Below are 13600 nucleotides of genomic sequence, written 5' to 3'. Positions count from 1 at the left end.
ACTGGGTAATTTTTTTATCACAAGTTCAAATTTATTCTTATTTTACAAAATAGAACTTTCAATCGATTGTATTAAAAATTAAAAACATAATTTTTAAATACTTTGTATGTCATTTGCCAAAAATCCCTACTAAACAAAATGTGAGCCATCTGAATTTATGTGTTCAACAAAAAAAAGACAAGGAAAAAAAATTTAAATTTAAAGTTCTCTCTTCTTATAAGGTTTTGCATAACAATGAATTTAGATTTCCATAAATACACTGTTCTGTGTGCAATGAATTATCTGTGAATTATGTGACAATTCTAAAGAAATTCCAAATGATATCTGTACATTAACTGCCAAAAGAGGTTAGGGAACAGTTTTTAAGAGTGAAAATAAGAGTCCTCTGTGGACCTACTGTATTATACAAATTCAAAGGAAACTAATAGTTTAATTATACAGTCCTAAAACAGGAAGCCAACAGCTTCCAGTGATTAACAAAGCAAGCTTGACAGAATCTTTGGATATTAGATCTTTAAATTGTTTTATTTTTTGCATGTTTTGAATAGTAAGCAGCAGAAAATCAAGAGAAAAACACCTTCAGGAGGTTTGCTGTGTTTTATAGTCCAATATTCACAACTGTTGTGGCCATTTTTCATGCTGTTGCAAAATGGCAGAACCAAACTTCCGACAGATGACTGTCTTTGGCTCTGCAGAAACTTCTATCTCACATAAAAAGACAAGCACACACAACCTGAACATGTTCTCACTGGGGAGGGGAGGAGGGGAGAGATGAGAGAACCTTTTTATGTCCCGCAAGCAACAAATGACTTATAAGCTGCCTATTTCTTTTCCTCAGGTCTGTCCAAAGGCAGAGTTCCATTGTGACTCTCCAGAATGCTGTCCTTTGTAAGTAATTTCAATGGCCTTGATAGACTCCTATGCATCACATTATTATTCAAAAACATGATTACCGTTATACCTATCTTTTATGTTTGTTCCCAAAATGGTGAAAGGTACTTCTTTATCTAAGTGAATCCTTTGGACATTGATTTGTGGTCATTTGGAATTAAATATATAGTTCCTTTAACGCTATTGCACACATAGTTATTTAATATGCTTCGAGTTTGTGGAAGTCTTTCATACCATCAAAATGCCTTTTTAAAAAATCTGTTCTGAATTCAGGAACAAAGTATATGTGTATTCTCATGTTTTAAAGTGAAGAATTATATTTAATTCTGCAGGTATGTGACACAGCCATCAACAATTCTGCAGCTTTTTCTTTCTTTCTTTCTTTCTTTTTTAATTGTCTTCACTAAACCCTTTGGGAATACAATGGCTTAGGTCACAACATGAAACATCATGCTAATTAAAGTGCTAATTAACTGGTATAAGAAATAAAGTGCATGAAATAGACTGTTGTATTACTTTGTTTTAACTTTTGTGTCATTTCAACTTGGTAACTACTAATTTAGAATCTTCTAATCATGCTCTTTAATCCAAATGTTAATCTCAAATGACAAGAGCACACAGTTACTAAGCAGTAGTGCAAGATACATATTGCATTTCTTCCTAGTATTAAAGTGGGCTATTGAAAGATAAAAAGGTTCTGTGTTTGCATTCTCCTAGGTATTAATTTGAATACAATCACTCTTAAAGTAGGACTAATTGGAAGTAAGCCTCATAAACATTTTCACAAACTTCTCAATCTAAATAGCAAGGCATTTATGTGACTGTTCATCAAAGGATTTTTATTTAAAAGGCCCACGTGATAAATTTGATTGTATCCTTAATATTACCAGTGTCTTTCTTAACATGTAATTTTTATCAATTACGTAACTTTAACAATCAGGTTTCAATTTGGGGTTGAAAAAGTGGCATACATTTTTATGTAATAAGTACGCAGGGTTTTCTAAAAGTCAACCAGCAGAATGTTAGAATACTGTACCCACTCGAAATGTATTATCGGGAGGCAGCCAGTTTCTGATCTTTCTGGAATGCACATACCAAACGTCTGCTTCTTTCATAAGTCTGACACATAGGGGAGAAAAAAACCCACGCTGACCCGCCTGTAACAGCTAGACACACAGAAAAGAAAGATTAGAGACCTGGATCCCCCTCAGCTCCTACTGAGATAGAATTTTCACTGACACAATTGAGCAGTAGCAATTAGAAAACAGACTGAGCTGTACCTGATCTCAGAGCTCCAATCTCTTAAAATTGGAAATGTCAATTTTTCCCCTAACTTCGAACCATATAGGCTAAGACATTCATTTTGAATCACCATAATTTTAACTCTTCATTTGAACTTCCATAAAAAAAAGCAGCATAAGATAGATTATTGTGGTGGTATTAGCATCCATAAAAATTGAGTAGCCAGCCCTTTCATAAAATCTGTAAAAATTATTGACGCTTGTCATCTAATGAAAATCTGAAGTTGATTTTGTTTCTTTTCTGATGCTCAGTTGCTAAACTGTGATATGAAGTTAAAATATAACTTTCTCATATTTTCACACATGATACTATGTATCCCAAGACCAGAGAGCCATTTCTGAGAGCAACATATTCCAGTCACAATTATTAATCAATATATTTCTTTCAAAAAGTAGTTTCAAACAAGCAAAACTGAACATTCTCAATGGTTGCTCATTTTATCTTCTCCAAAATACTCTTAGTTAACTATTTCCAATGAAAGCCACTGACTTTTCAGATATTAAATGTTATCCAGTTCAATTAAGCAAGCGTTTTTGTTTCTGTTCATACACTAAAATCATATCACTTAATAAACACAGCACATTTGCTATTTAATGAAAAACTTTTGAAATAAAATCCTCATCAAAGATAATAGACACATTAAATATTTGCAAAGAATAACAACTACCTATTTGTGAATTGGTTATCATAATCAGTATTATCTTTTCATGATAATATGACAATTTATAATTCTCAGGTTTCACGATTCTTATGCTACTAATAGTTGGAGGAACTTGTATATACCCTTATGACTGTGGATAAAGTGATTTTCAAAAATTATTCTTTGACCTTTTTGGAAACTTTCATCATCGGTTTGTGACAGAGATTTGATTTTGGTTTCCACAGTTTCCTCTCACTTGTCTATGCCTGAAAAAATTACAGCTCACAGAGCTACAAGATTTGAATTATATTTGAATTATAGCAGACCAGAAACTTGAGAACTTGTATCTGCTGAATTTTGCTGAGTTTCACACAACAGCATATAGAAAATATTGAAGGATGAGGGTTATCTTTTCCATAGGCATTTCACCTTTTGACAATGACATTGGGTTTATTTTGGCCCATGAGCATCTAAGTCAGCAACTACTACACTCTGGTCATATGTTAAATATAGAAATAACAATAAAAAAATTAATAATTGCTGACATTTATTGAATTCTTCTTATGCTGGTCACACATAGCCTGGATTAATCTAATCAACAGTCATAACTAATTTATAAGGTAAACAGTAAATATTGTTAATAACTTCATAAAAATTATGAAGAAATGGAGGCAGTAAGATGCAATTTGTCCAAAGTTCACTCAACTTGTAAATGTATGAACCACATTTCAAACCCAAGCAGGCTGAATTCCAGACCCTGCACTCTTAATCACTATGATATTCTGCCATTTAGCACACTACATTGTAACAACTAGCCTGCATGGATGACTGTGTCCCCATTAGGCTGTGAACTCTCCCTGCTCAAAGAATGCAGTTGCTATTTTCTTCATTCCATATGGGTTCCAGCGGCAAGATACTCATTTTCAAAATGCTTTTTGACACAAATACTACATATGTACAGGAACATATGTTAAGCCTACAAAGCAGGTAAATTGGAAAAGAATTTCCCTTTTTTTCTATCTACTTTATTTATTTATTTATTGTTTTTGGAGTTTTCTTGAGACAAGGTCTCTCTCTGTCATTCTTGCTGGAGTGCAGTGCCGTGAACACAGGTCACTGCAGCCTTGACCTCTCAGGCTCAAGCAATCCTCCCACCTCAGCCTCCTGAGATCTGGGACGACAGGCACGTGCCACCACACCCAGCTAATTTGGTTTTTCACTTTTTGTAGAGATGAGGTCTTACTATGTTACCCAGGCTGGTCTTGAACTCTGAACCTGAATTGATCCTCTCACCTTGGCCTCCCAAAGTCTGAGATGACATGCATGAACCACCAAGGCCAGCCCTGTCTATGATATTTAAAGCAGTTTTTTTTTTTTTTTTCTTAGACATGTCTCGCCCAGGCTGGAGTGTGGTGGCATGATCTAAGGTCACTGCAAGCTCCGCCTCCCGGGTTCATGCCATTCTCCTGCCTCGGCCTCCCGAGTCTGGGACTACAGGCGCCCACCACCATGCCCAGCTAATTTTTTGTATTTTTAGTAGAGAGAGGGTTTCACCATGTTAGCCAGTATGGTCTCCATCTCCTGACCTCGTGATCTGCCTGCCTCGGCCTCCCAAAGTGCTGGGATTACAGGCGTGAGTCACCGCACATGGCCTAAAGCAGATCTTCTATATCAGATTTCATCTTCACCCAACATTTCTGTATGCTAGAACTTCTGAGTACCTTTGCCATCTAAGTCATGCAAGTTGAATCCATCAAGCTACTGGATATGTGATTTAAGGAACCACAAAATTCCTCTCTGCATCCCTACATAGTTCCCGATTTATTAATTACTATTTGGCATCAAAGCTCTGAGGCCCGCCTGTTGAGTGTGACCTCTGAACTCAAAGTCCAGTTCCACTTCCTACTAGTTCTGTAGCTTTACAAGTTACTGAAACTCTGGGTCTCATTTTCCTCATCTGCAAGATGGGTATCATGAAAATAATAGTATCTGCTTCAGGCGGTTAATAAGAATATTAAGAGAGCAATTAATATATCGCCTCTACAGAGTTGACTCTGTAACTTAAGTTTATAAAATCATCAAGGAAGTATTAGAATCAGTTCAACTAAACTATATTTACCAAAACAGGGACATGAAATAATAGCATTCAAAAAAAATAAATAAAAAAGAACTAAAACCAAAAGCGAGGTTTTGATCCTTAATAGCATATTTTAGATTTTGTTTTATATTTTAGTGACATTTTTATTCATGTGAATCCACAACTAATGATGGATTCTGCACATAAGTTTTCAATTGGCGATTCTCATTCACAGCTGCTCTTCTGCTGTAGATAGCCATTTTCCTTGAGCCAAGTTTAGTCTTCCTTTTTTTTCCCCCAAAATAGAGGCAAGAGGAAAGGGTAGAAGGTTTATTTAGAAACAGGGGGACATAAGAGAGATTTGGTAGGTGCAAGTCTGCAAGTCTCTCATCTAATCTTCTAAGGAAAATAAATTAATGGGACAAAATTAAATATCATTATCTCAGTTTCATCAATGGCCAGAAATTCACCTAAATAAAAAAATTCAGTGTGACCAGTGCTCTAAATAAGGATTCCTGAAGATTATCCACGACACCTTTGGGATTATGAAAGTGACACTATTTTGCAAGTCAGCATTGCTGCAAAGAAGGAAAAAAAAAACCCTCTATATATGCTTTCATTTTGCTTCCTACTGGTTCCCTGACCTTTCACAGTTGGAGTAGTAGCAGGAAACTAAAATAAAAGCACTATTTTCTGTGTGAGGCACTTTGCAAGTAAACATTAATCGTGAAATTATAAGTCACAAGACTTCTCTGCCTGTTGCTTCTTCTAAAGCAGAGAATTACTATTAGATGAAAGAGCCTACAGCAATAAACATCAGGGGCTAGTGTTTCCTTCTCCTCTGAACTCAATCAGGCTGATCCAAGTCCAGAAATGCCTTTGAAGTCAAGGAGACCTTCATGTGCTGATCAATCCTTGCAGGGGTAAAGAGCAAGAAAAACTGGTTCTTGCACTTTAATATTCTGCCAGGCAATGCATTCAACTCAATGCAGAACAAAAAGGTTTCCTCTGTTACAAATTGAGTGATTTTCTACTTGGGTACTGCCTGCTACAATTAGCTTAGGTGGGGACCTATCGATCCTAGAACACGATAACTTATACCTCAGTACATATTTCCATTAGGTTAAACTAATGGTGAGGTAGCAACAACCGTCAATTCATACTGTCTCTTGGTCTTGTGCTTGGGGTCAATTTAAGTGGAAACCAACATGTGATTCTCTTAATATGACCGATCAATATTGATTATAAGGTGACGAATATTAAGTATCTGTTTGAAACATTTCTGAGTTACCAAAACCTTTGAAGTTAAGAATTAAAATGATCTTAAAATCGATAGTGTATTCCAAAACCCAATTGAAAAGCCCGAATACCCGTGAACTCATAAAATGTATCCCTCATGTCTGCCTATTTAGTGGCACAGCAAAATTTGACATCTAGACTTCTGACTTGTTCAGAGTGCTTTTCTCCACAGTCTCATAATTAGCTCAGTCAAATCTTTTTATCTTAAGTGTCTAAGATAAACTGTTTTCTCTCCAATCGTAAAGCTGTAGAGAGTGTATTCCAAAAGCCAGCAATATGAACCTATTTTATGTCCCATTATGTTTTAAGAGACTGTTAAAATAGGAAATATAGGCATTTTATAAAGTAGCTTTTTTATTATTTTGGTCACAAAAAATACTCAATACAATAGAATTATACAGTTTGTTGACTTATAATTTATTATAGTAGCATAAATAAGGACAAAAATCCCTGTAATATTATAGATAGGGTACCAACTGCAGTTGATTGTCACATAGAAAGAAGAGGTAAAAATTTGAACTATAAAGTTAATTGGCAAGATAAAAAGACATGAGTACAAATTGCAGAGAACAACAGTTTCAAAATTATTATGGCACATGATGACTACAAAAAAATATGTCAATCTGTTTTAAATATTCACTACCTTATTTATGTTGATATATGATTACATGTTATATAATTCAGGTTGAAGGAAAGTGGGGGAAAAGCACATGTAACTTATTGGTAGAATTAAAATGTTATAGTTAGAGCATAGATTATTTCCCTATTCTTTTCTACAGTAGCACCCATGATTCACATCCTGCCGCTATTTGAAACAGCCTGAAGGAGGACACTATGAATTTCCAACTGTCTGCAGACTCATTTCACATGAGCCTACTCTCATTATTTTCAGCCATTGGTATCATCTTAATTTAAATAGCTCAATTGCATTAAATATTATATTTAATTGGCAAATTGTTGAAGTAGTCCATTCTATTTTAAAAGTGCCTCCTTTGTGAAAAATAATCTTTAATAATGATAACAGAATGGCTTAAGACAGTTTACTCTACCTCTTTACATTCTAGGTAACAAACCAAAGTGCAAATGCTAATCATTAAATTTTACCACCTTCCACTTGTACACACACACACACGCAAATGCATACACATACCCTCACACCCATACAAAAATTAGACTTTATATTTATACAATATCTTCAATTGAGCAAGTAACTGTAATGCAAAGAGGTTCTTCCAGCATGCAACTCATCCTCAATAAATTAAAAAAGGCCCTCCTCTGCATATATAAATGCATAGGACCACAAATTTAAAAGGACAGTTTCCTATTGACATAATGGCCATACACTCCTTGAACACTTACATAGTTAACCCTAAATTCAGTTGGAAACTGTGTAAAATGTCTGTGAGATACACTGTGACCTATATTCTGCTTTTACACCATCATAAATTGTGTTTCAACTAGTGTAATAATGACCTAAATTTTATTTCCTCTCATGTTCACTAGATTCTCACTTTCCCTGATTGGCAATAGTATTTCTTCTTAATGCCTTATTAAATAGCATTGAATTGTCTAATTTTCTCGGATTTCAATCCTGAGGTATACATTTCCATTTTCTTTGTTGATCTAGCACAGGCTCAGGTGATTTCTATATAATGCATCCAATTAGTTCAAACAAGGCAAATGAAATCACATATATACTAATCTCCACATTATTAACTATAAACAGTAACAAGATACATATCTGCACTCTTTGCTTGAGTCCATTCAAGTGCAAACTGAAGAAAAAGAATTTCCTGTTCTTCTTTTCATACTCCTGAGTATGGAGGTATCTGATTCTGTTTCTCCACAGTAATTGATAAGATTGCAAAACCTCTCTCACATCCCTCCTTTATTCCATATTGAGAGCTTGATTTTTTTCACTTGTTTGCAAAGCGCAGTTTGATTCCATTTTGCAGAGATCTTACTTTAAAGCTTTTTTTGTTTGTTTTCTTCAAAATCAAAGCTTCATTTTAATCAGTTAGTGATCCTGCCCCTTGGGAATCGATTTCTTTTTACACAAGACAAATCCAGGTCTATTAGGATCCAACATATTGAGTTGGAACACTGCATGTATTTCACTTACGAGCACATACATTCATTTTACACGATTCCTCAATGTGGCCAGAGGGGTTCGTGGTCTGCACTGTATCCACCTATAAAAAATACAAAAATATATGTCTGCTTTACAGGGATGTGAGTAGGGTTTTGCCAGCCTAGTTCCAAAGCTTGGACTGCACATCTTGGCCGACAGTATTCTTTCCTTCTTTAAGATGTATTTGCAGTAGCCATAACCTCTTTCAGAAGCCATAGAGACATAACAGTCCTCACTACAATGAACAGCTCTGGGGCATCCAAATCAATATAGCTGGCTAATCTCAAGGATGCTATCTCTGACATGAGATGTTTGCATGGTATAAGAAACGTTGCAACTAGTGTGTTTCAGAGTTCAAGCTTTTCAAGGCTATGAAATGTCAAAAGAAGAGGGGCTGGGGAAGTGTTGTTTGCTTTGTTTATATTACAAATACAAAGAAGAATGAAATGGTAACTTTGCTGTCATTGCTTTCACAACTTGCACATCCCTAAGATCTCAGAGATATGAGCTGGATCTGAATGTTCACACCCTTCCAAGTAGCTCTAGTCTCTTAAGGCAATCATTAGATAGCTCACTTTCTCTATAGAAATCGGGTCAGGTTATATATGCTATCAACAAATGGCCTGCTGATTCTCTGGTCAAGGATGAATTGCTCCCCTCTTCAAAGTCATGACTGTAAAAGGGCAATGTTTCCCAACTTTGTTTCTAGTTTGGAAAAATAAAGTTATGATAAAAACTCCTTCAAAATATTTTGGTGCTAATGTCAGTTTTAAATAGTGTTAAATATTTCTCTGAACTTGTGCCTGACCAACAGGCCAATTTCTACTTTCAGTGCTAGAAAGTACGCAAAGTGTCTTTTTCCAATTCGGTGGTGGTGCAATTGATGTCAGTAAAATCTTAGTAAGTCTGAATATTGCCAAAAAATAAAAAATAAATCACTTTCATAGAGTAAACATGGTACATTTCGCTGCTCAAAGTACTTATTTTAAGAATTAGGATAAGAGAAGAGAAATATTCCAGTTAATTTCCAATGTAAGAATGCATCAGCACACCAGAGTCAAAGTAAAAAAGAAATTAATGACTTATTTCACTGAATGTTGGACCAACTTATTTGTGAAAGTAAATGGTGTAATAAAACAAGTAATGACTAACTTTAAAATTAATCGTTTAAAGAAAATAAAATGTATTAAAATGCTCTGACAGTATATTATCAATATTAGCTGCATAAATTTAAGCAGCATTAAAATATGTCTCAATTTTAAAATGTAAATGTTATCTTCTTCTAGAAATAAAAACAATATATTTTTGTTTCTCGAGCAGCTTTGAAAATTAATACATATGGGGATATTCAGGCTAAGTACATAAAGCAGAACACATTTATCAAGGCATCTATGATAAGTGAATGTTTATGACTTAAATTTTTAGTTTCAGATAGTTCACCTTATTTTACACAAACCATATCACTGCACATTTAATTTTAAAACTCCTTATACATAGATGAAAGCTAAATATTTCAAACTTTCTGATATTGTGTGTTATTTACTAACCAACTAAAACTACATTAAAGTAATGTATACCAGGACCACATTAGATTTTCCTATTATGCATTTTTCCTATATATGATATAATTCCATAGCGGTTATCAACTATTTAACTATTTTTGTGAAGTTATTCATTCAATTATCACATTCTATACAAGGCTGCGATGTGGTCTATGAAGGCAAATATCATGTACTTAATGTTTCTTTTCAGTGTTGGCACATTGTGGTAGTCCTGAAAACTGGATTAATGAATAAATGCATATTTGGAAATAACTAATTAGGGAAATCATACTACTTGTTATATCATAGTATCACATATATAATTTTAATATTTTGAAATCATGTGGTTACCTTTGACTTTCTATTGTTTCTCATATTTTAGATTATGGAATGAATACACCTCTTTCAAACTATAGTAAATGCTCTTTATTTTACTGGCATCCCATTTTGCCCCCTTTGTTTCCCATCTCTCTCTTAAATTTAGTCTAACAACCTAAAATTTCATTAAGCTTCTCTTGTTAATTCTTCTCCTATAATAGTATTTCTCTTATTTTCTTAAGGGAAAGATACTATGTAACATTTTATGCAAGGTTGTAAATAAATGAATAAATAAGTAAAGCAATTTTTTAAAAAATATAGGAAATTATAGGTGTCAAGTGTTTTAATTTTTATCTTCAGGACTTGATTTACACTTTTAACTTAAAAGCATCCCCAGGAATATAATGCATTTAAATATTATATTAATCATATTGCTATGCAGCATAATGAAGTCCACTTATTAAAATGTTATTGAGGAACAGAAACTCTCTCATTTCGTAGGTTAACTACATAAGAGCAGGCTTCTACTTTTGTGATTTAAGCTGTGATGTGCTGAACAAATGCAATGGTGTACTAATACTCACCTGTCACTAAAGCAAAAAGAAATAGGTTCTTTTCTCACCATTAAAGATTAACGTTTAGAAACAAAAAGTGCCTATCTTGAATCACTTATTGAGTTTATACACAACTACTTAGGAATCACCATTCTGAAAACTGTCTTTGGTGAGGGTCAGAGTAGAAATGGATGTTACCAGGATGTGTTGGTTTTGATTTGAATCAGCTAATTAAAATGGCCCTAGAAGCAATTTTCAGATCACAGACACTGAGGAGATAGGCTCTAGTAAATCAGACCAAACCAATCTTTCAGTCAGGTCCAATTCAGCTGAAGTTGTATAGACACGGCCTTTGTCTTTGCCTTTCAACCTTTCTCCTGGATTTGTTCTATCACCCAGGCAACAAGTCACACACACACACACACACACACACACACACACACACACACGGAGATGAAACCACATCATTCCTTCATGCTTTCTACAAGGTTATCTCTGTGTCTCACTCAGTCCATTTCCTACCCCAGAGACTAAATTAAGCTGCAAACTTTACTTTAAAAAAAAAAAAAACAGTAAAATGTTAACTTATATAAAAGCTATATTCTTTACCTTCTCTAGACCTCCCTGGCAAACCATAGGTAACTAGTGCTAGGAGAAGAAAACTGAATTATGCAGAGAATCGGAAAAGGACTCAGACCTGGGTACAAGAACACACTGAACACCCACACATAGGAATAAACCTGTCCTTTATGATCCTGAAAAACTTCAAAACAACCAACAGGGAAATATGTATATTTTAAAAGAAACAGATGTCTATTTTTCTTCTTATGTTTATTAGGTATGCTTCAATACTAAATCATGCACTATATAATTGGTGTAGATTCAGTACAAGTATCTGTTGAATGTGTTTGCATATAATTGGCAATATCTATAATGAGTTCATGAATATTCATTATCTTTTTCCTTGTCTAATGTTCAAATCTAGGGAAAAATAAAAAGTATGATATAAAATGCAGAGTATGGTCCATGACCCAGAAAATCAAATTGATGTTAGTTTCCACAGTCTAGGAAAAGGAAGTTGACGTTAATATTTAGAGCACAAATGCGTAATACAGGAGCTGAACCATTTGTTAAGAATAACCAATGCTATTATTAACACTGAAAAGTTTATCTGGTTTTTTTGTTTGTTTGTTTGTTTGTTTGTTTTGAATACTAGAAAACCATTTGAAATGAAAGCCAGGACACAGAGTGAACATGTGATTTAAGAAAGTGGAGGACTATGAGAAGGACAATTCTGGATGGTATTTTGGTATTTTACTTTCTTCTGATTTATCCAAGTAATATATCAAAAACCATAAATGATGATAATTATTCATTACAGTGACACTTGTATAGATGTTGATGGGGCTCAAGAAACACCACCCCAAAATATGGTACCTTGGCATTTGAGAAAACAGCAGGAGCAGTAAAGCCAACTCTCACCTACCCCTTGCCCTTCTCCCTTGAAGCAGGTCATAAGACTCTCATTTGAGAGGTGCCCTCCACATACCCGGAGGAAAGGAACATCCTCATCTTTGAAGACACAGTGCCACAAAGAAGAATCTGAACAAACAGGCCTTGCTAAGTTCCCCTCTGTTTATAGACATTAAATCACATCTCTTTTGTCCAATCATGCTCGTCTATGACTACCCACCTGTTCATCAAACCCAAACATTAAAAACATATGTTTACTTACTTCTTTGGGTCTTCATTTTTTAATGAGGACTCCCATGTCATGGAAAATTTATATTAAATATAAGTTTCATGCTTTGCTGTTATTATTCTATCTTTTGTTATAGGTGTCTCAGCTATGAATCTAGCAATGGGTAATAAAAAGAAATATTTTCTCTCCTACAATGTTTATTACAAGATTGCATTTAACTATCTAATTTAACCTCAAAAAGTCCTTGTAAAGTAGGAACCATATTTTTCTCATTTTACACTTGAAACAGAAGCTCAGAGAGTTTAATCTCCTTATATAAAATCACACAGGTAAGTGGTAGAATTAGGGTTCATATCAGACAGAGTCCCTTTACATTATGTTGCCTCATATTTATTTTTTTAAATCCAAGTTCAAATCTTTTAAAAATAGACAGCAAAGTTATCATTGTAGTATCTCCATTTTTGGCACCGTTTAAGAAAAAATAAGCAAACTTATACAAGTTTGCTAAACTAATATGAACAAAAGTGTTAAGAAACTCAGTTCTAGAAACTTCCATATATATCATATTCTATCGTGATTATTTAAATTCACAAATATATAAAGATTCTATCATAATTATTTAAATAGATGCATACCTAAGAAGCAACTTCTACATACCTGAAAGTTGTCTAAATTGCAACAAGTAAAGAAAAAGAATTAAAAGATTCATTCTATCCAATCAAAGAGAGGGAAGCCTATACCCATTTACGTATGTGATAGTACACACACACACACAAAGGCCATTAGCAACCGTTTGAACTATACTCTTAAAAATAAATATTTCAGTCTGTGAGTCAACCACTGATTAGCTACGTAAGAAAAGGAGACAGAGGCCAGGCGTGGTGGCCCAGGCTTGTAATCCCAGCACTTTGGGAGGATGAGGCGGGTGGATCACCTGAGGTCAGGAGTTCAAGACAAGCCTGCCCAGTATGGAAAAACCCCATCTCTACTAAAAATACAAAATTAGCCGGGCATGGTGGCACATGCCTGTAATCCCAGCTACTTGGCAGGCTGAGGCAGGAGAATCGCTTGAACCTGGGAGGCAGAGGTTGTGGTCAGCCTAGATTGCACCATTGCACTCCAGCCTGGGCAACAAGAGCGAAACT

General features: G+C 34.6%; 1 protein-coding gene and 1 long non-coding RNA gene across 2 annotated transcripts in view; one reads left to right on the top strand and one right to left on the bottom strand.

Annotated features, from left to right (window-relative positions):
- Nucleotides 1-13600, bottom strand: part of PCDH7 (protocadherin 7) — a 471716-nt gene that overhangs the window by 397386 nt on the left and 60730 nt on the right. The gene's annotated exons all lie outside the window — the stretch shown is intronic.
- LOC105549646 overlaps nt 841-13600 on the top strand; it is a 17996-nt gene continuing 5236 nt past the window's right edge. Inside the window, exons 1-2 of the long non-coding RNA XR_001007586.1 lie at nt 841-888; nt 11970-12062. This is a non-coding gene — a long non-coding RNA (uncharacterized LOC105549646). The remainder of the gene's footprint in view (nt 889-11969; nt 12063-13600) is intronic.

The sequence above is a fragment of the Mandrillus leucophaeus genome, unplaced genomic scaffold (assembly GCF_000951045.1).
Source record: "Mandrillus leucophaeus isolate KB7577 unplaced genomic scaffold, Mleu.le_1.0 Scaffold45, whole genome shotgun sequence".
Classification (NCBI taxonomy): domain Eukaryota; kingdom Metazoa; phylum Chordata; class Mammalia; order Primates; family Cercopithecidae; genus Mandrillus; species Mandrillus leucophaeus.
The sequence above is the reverse complement of the archived record's forward strand: the minus strand, read 5'-3'. Positions and strand labels throughout refer to the sequence as shown.